Genomic DNA, 6,396 nt, shown 5'->3' on the forward strand with positions numbered 1-6,396 from the left:
TTTTTAATTGACCTTAGTATTGCATAACTTATATGCAGAATTCATCATGCGAAAGGCTGGGCTGGATGAATCCCAAGCCGGAATTAAGATTGCCGGAAGAAATATCAACAACCTCAGATATGCAGATGACACAACCTTGATGGCAGAAAGTGAGGAGGAATTAAAGAACCTTTTATTGAGGGTGAAAGAGGAGAGCGCAAAATATGGTCTGAAGCTCAACATCAAAAAAACGAAGATCATGGCCACTGGGCCCATCACCTCCTGGCAAATAGAAGGGGAAGAAATGGAGGCAGTGAGAAATTTTACTTTCTTGGGCTCCATAATTGCTGCAGATGGTGACAGCAGTCACAAAATTAAAAGACGCCTGCTTCTTGGGAGAAAAGTGATGACAAACCTAGACAGCATTTTAAAAAGCAGAGATATCACCTTGCCAACAAAGGACCATATAGTTAAAGCTCTGGTTTTCCCCGTAGTGGTGTATGGAAGTGAGAGCTGGACCATAAAGAAAGCTGATTGCCGAAGAATAGATGCTTTTGAATTCTGGTGCTGGAGGACACTCTTGAGAGTCCCATGGACTGCAAGAAGGTCAAACTTTTCCATTCTGAAGGAAATCAGCCCTGAGTGCTCACTGGAAGGACTCCTGAAGCTGAGACTCCAATACTTTGGCCACCTCATGAGAAGAGAAGACTTCCTGGAAAAGACCCTGATGTTGGGAAAGATGGAGGGCACAAGGAGAATGGGGTCACGAAGAGTCGGACATGACTAAACAACTAAACAACAACAACAACAACATTGCATAAGTCCCAGGTCCTCATGAAGAAGTGCAAGGGGTCATCTAGTCCAACCCTCACCACGCAGGAATCCTGCCCATAGCTCTCTCTCTGGGTGGGCTCAAACCACCCACCTTAGCAGACAGACCCACTGACCAACTGTGCCACAGGACACTGAATATAAGCTAACCTCCATATAAGATTTTGCCAAGCAAATCTGTCTCTGTGGCACAAATCTCCTGGTCACCCCTTCTTGCTCTTGCAATTATTTTCCCCGCAGGTTTTCCTCTCTCCCTACAGTTTCCCCACAGCTTTTGGGAAATGTGCAAAAGCTGTTTTATTTGCAGAAGAGAACCAGCAGGCAACGGAAGGCTTGACATTCAGCTCCTATGCAGTGATTCTCCCTTGCAAATCTTCCTCTCTGCATTATGTCAAGCCACAGACTTGTATTTGAGGGAAGATGCCTTCACAAAAAGAATAAAACTTTTTGACAGTTCCATATTTAGCCCAAGTGACTCAAGGCTTAATCCTTCTGCATAAGAAGCCGCAAACTTAATCATTTTTTAAACACATCTTCTGTCTTTTGACAGGATGAGGGAGTGTGAATCTACCATGCTAATCCTGATCCTTTTCTTCTTTACACCAGCGTAGCTCCTAAATCAGTGGCTGCTAAACCGCAATCCAGGTCCCCAGAGATTTTATTTAATTATTTTATTTCTTAGTATGCTTACACTGTTTGCTTGTAAAAAAAAGTGCAAAATGTTTTGCAAAAAGGAATAAGACAAACACAATATCAGTAAAAACAGTTAAAAATGACTATTTTAAAACATTCAAAAAATGTAAAATCAGTGGTAAATTTTAAAAAAGTTTAAAACACACATCAATGTTCTGCAATAATGATTTTAGCAGGTGCTGGAAAGAGTACAGCCAAGGAACGTGCCTGATGTCAGTAAACAGGGACTTCCAAAGTGTGGGTGCTGCTAAACTAAAAAAAAATGAATTTTTTTTTCCCAGTAGCACCTTAGAGACCAACTAAGTTTGTTATTGGTTTGAGCTTTTGTGTGCATGCACACATACCAATAACAAACTTAGTTGGTCTCTAAGGTGCTACTGGAAGGATTTTTTAAATTTTGTTTCGACTGCGGCTACCAACACGGCTACCTGTTGTTGCTTAGTCATTTAGTTGTGTCTGACTCTTCGTGACCCCCTGGACCAGAGCATGCCAGGCACTCCTGTCTTCCACTGCCTCCCGCAGTTTGGTCAAACTCATGCTGGTAGCTTCGAGAACACTGTCCCACCATCTCGTCCTCTGCCGTCCCCTTCTCCTTGTGCCCTCCATCTTTCCCAACATCAGGGTCTTTTCCAGGGAGTCTTCTCTTCTCATGAGGTGGCCAAAGTATTGGAGCCTCAGCTTCAGGATCTGTCCTTCCAGTGAGCACTCAGGGCTGATTTCCTTCAGAATGGATAGGTTTGATGTTCTTGCAGTCCATGGGACTCTCAAGAGTCTCCTCCAGCACCAGAATTCAAAAGCATCCATTCTTCGGCGATCAGCCTTCTTGATGGTCCAGCTCTCACTTCCATACATCACTACTGGGAAAACCATAGCTTTAACTATACGGACCTTTGTCGGCAAGGTGACGTCTCTGCTTTTTGTTAACTAAAAAAAAAAGCAGTTTCTTAAAGATGTGGAGCGAATATTATGTGGCACATGTAACAGTTCCAGTTCCGCACATCAAACTGGCTGAGGCAGGCGGACCCCAAGATTGTGGTGAAAATAATAGGAGGAAATGCTGGCGAAACCTTCGGTTTTCTTTTGAGCTCCCAACACGTGCTGAAGAGGCAAGCTGCCTCGAAGTTTCACTGCATAAACAACTTGCCTCTTCTGCAATATCAGTGGCTGCAGAGGAGTTGTATGAAAAGCTAAGAGTCCTTTCTCAGTTGTGTTACCCTGCCACCACCATCTATGCTAGACTGGAGCCACAAAGGCACTGTGCAGCTATTCAGTTCTAGAAAGGAAGCCAAGCATCCTCCGTTGTGGGGACTGGGAGCAACTGTGCCCATTAACAAGGGAACAAGCCAGCTGGAACAGTGAGAGAACTTCAGTACCAAGTGAAAAAATAAGACACCATCTGAAATGGCTCTCTGCAAGCTGGAGGGAACAGAAGCAACTGCGGCCAGGAGCTGAAATGAAAACACTGGGCTATGGGGACTGTATTAGACTGAAGCAGAACCTGCAGGGGGAAAGCTGTCGGTGCAGGAATTGACTAAAATAATAATAAAATTATTATTATTAAAATTATTATTATAAAATAATAATAAAATTATTATTATTAAAATTATTATTATAAAATAATAATAAAATTATTATTATTATTATTATTATTATTATTATTACTACTACTACTGCAAGCAAAAGCCTGCAGATGTTGACACCCAGTCTCTGACGGGATACAGGGAGACAATTTCTCCTGCCTCCAACCCAGTCCCATTGAACGGAACTGAATAGGAACTCTCACCGGTCATAAGAACTGCAGTCCCCATGGCCTTGCGGGAACCTCAATCTCTTCGCCTTTACTGCAGCATCTGTGATATGGGCACAATAATACTGACCTGACTTACAGGGCTGTTGTAATAGGAACAGAAGGAATGTAAATGCGGAGCTGTGGAAAGCCCAGGCAACGTTAAAATTCTCTGCACAGCCTCTGATTCCCTAACCTCTCGGACCTCTGAGGCTTCATTGTCCTCCCGTTTCCAAGCATATCTTCACAACAATAAGGCTCATCCACACGGAGGTTTGATATGGATTTAGAGCGGCTTCTCTTTTTCCCATTCTTTGTGGCATCCACATACCGATTAGATGTGCTTTGGGCAATCACTGCCGCAAAATCAGGTAATTACAAAATATCATACCCTATTTGAGGTGAGGCGACCAGAACAGATGATTTGCTTCTTTTCGTCTGTCCTGAATCTCCCAGCGTTCAGTCTCCTCTGCTTGCATTAAAAGGCAAGGCAAACCCCCTCCCAGCTCTTTTGGATTCAGATGCTTCATTCACACACACACACACACACACACACACACACACACACACACACACACACTGCTCATTCACAGTGGTGGTGGTTTCGCTGAGAAGCATCCCGGGAGGAGTGCTGAAGCAATGAAGTCACATCAGTTCCCAGCAAAGCCTGACAGTTCTGCACTGTTTGAGATGGAAAGCAAAGAGAAGCCCCTTTCTGTGGCCCAAGCAAATGTTTTCTGTAAGTGAGAAACATGAAGAGACACTCGACCACATCATTTCCTTTCCCGACAAGTCCATTGACTGTTTTGTCCAGTGCCGGCAAACAATGGAGAATGGAGTCCATAGAAGTTGTGGCACAAAGGACTGTTGTTTGCGCGCGCACCCCCCCCCCCAACGAGATGGACAGTGCACTGCAAGTATATGCAGAATAGCAGGGGGGGGGGAGGCTCATATTAGACACTGTAATTGCAAAATAAAATGTAAATTGCAATAAATCGGAGACAATCTTTCATACGACCCTGACTCTCATCCTAATAAAGGTAAAGGGACCCCTGAAAGTTAAGTCCAGTCGTGAACGACTCTGGGGTTGCAACGCTCATCTCGCTTTACTGGCCAAGGGATCTGGCGTTTATCCGCAAACAGTTTTTCTGGGTCATGTGGCCAGCATGACTAAGCCGCTTCTGGCGAAGCCAGAGCAGCACATGGAAACGCCGTTTACCTTCCCGCTGGAGTGGTACCTATTTATCTACTTGCACTTTGACGTGCTTTCGAACTGCTAGGTGGGCAGGAGCTGGGACTGAACAACAGGAGCTCACCCTATCGCGGGGCCTCGAACCGCCGACCTTCCAATCGGCAAGTCCAAGCAGCACAGTGGTTTAGACCACAAAGCCAAGGGACATGTACCCCTATAACAATTTAGCCTACATTATCGTGTAGCCCCTAACACGGCCCTGTATGACAGACCGGTATTATTATTAGCCCCATATTGTAGATGGGAAGACTGAGGCTCAACTAAGGCCTCCTAGTGAGTTTGCAGCAAAGGTGCCTGGCAAACTGGGGACTTTCCAGTTTATAGTTCAGTCTCTTGGCTCTTTTTATTTAGATGGTGTTTTGCACTGCAGTTCCCTCCATCCTCAGCCAGCCCATCTACTTGGCAAGGTTGATTCAGGGCTTGCCCACATTTGTGCATCGTTTGCCTATTCATCCATGCCTTGAAATTAGATGGGAGTACAGCAGACCAAACCTGCACATGCTTGCATTTGTGTATGGGGACCAACTTCTGTCTTTTCCTGTTCATACCAGGAGGCATTCCTCTTTTGTGGGACGTGGGTAGCACTGTGGGTTAAACCACAGAGCCTAGGACTTGCCGATCAGAAGGTCGGCGGTTTGAATCCCCTCGACGGGGTGAGCTCCCGTTGCTCGGTCCCTGCTCCTGCCAACCTAGCAGTTCTAAAGCATGCCAGTGCAAGTAGATAAATAGGTACCGCTCCGGCGGGAAGGTAAACGGCGTCAGTGGCGTAGCGTGGGTTGTCAGCACCCGGGGCAAGGCAAGTAATTTGCGCCCCCTAACCCGTGGATTTTAGCAGGGGGCAGAGAGCTGCGAGTGCGAGCGCGCCCCCCCCGATGTTGCGCCCGGTGTGGACAGCCCCCCCTGCACCCCCCACGCTATGCCACTGAACGGCGGTTTCCGTGCACTGCTCTGGTTTGCTAGAAGCGGCTTAGTCATGCTGGCCACATGTACGACAGCTCCCTCGGCCAGTGGAGAGCCAGTGTGGTGTAGTGGTTAAGAGCAGTAGTCTCGTAATCTGCGGAACTGGGTTCGCGTCTCCGCTCCTCCACATGCAGCTGCTGGGTGACCTTGGGCCAGTAACACTTCTCTGAAGTCTCTCAGCCCCACTCACCTCACAGAGTGTTTGTTGTGGGGGAGGAAGGGAAAGGAGAATGTTAGCCGCTTTGAGACTCCTTAAAGGGAGTGAAAGGCGGGATATCAAATCCAAACTCCTCTTCTTCAGTAAAGTGAGATGAGCACCACAACCCCAGAGTCAGCCACGACTGGACCCAATGGTCAGGGGTCCCTTTACCTTGACCTTTTACTGCAGCCCACACCTGAACATGTTTGCATTTGTTTATGGGGACCAACTTCTGTCTTTTCCTGTTCATACCAGGAGACATTCCTCTTTTTTTGGGGGGGGGGGTCATTGCTTTCTAATCTGTCGATTCTATTGCACCCATAAAACACCAGCAGAGCGTGCACACAGAGAGCTACTAATGCACCTTGTTTTTCAGAAAACCAAAGATGTGCAAAGACACCCAGCCAGGTAATTGTAAATGTGCTTGTGCCGTGTGTGAGGGCATGGGGCCATAGCTCAGGGTGTCTGCCTTGCAAGCACAACGTCCCAGGTCCAATCCCTCTCCAGGGAGGACAAGTGGTATTCAGAAGTGTTGCTGTTTCTGACGCTTGAAGTAGAAATTAGTCTCCATCAGTCATGGTTAGTAGTCATTGACAGAGCATCCTTTGGCACAGAGCATCCTGGTTTATTGCAGATGCATGAAGGGCAAAACTGTCAAGGTTGGGCTCCACGGTCCTGCTTTCATGGATTCACACT

This window comes from Podarcis liolepis (genome assembly GCF_965112155.1).
Source record: "Podarcis liolepis genome assembly, chromosome: 7".
Lineage (NCBI taxonomy): Eukaryota > Metazoa > Chordata > Lepidosauria > Squamata > Lacertidae > Podarcis > Podarcis liolepis.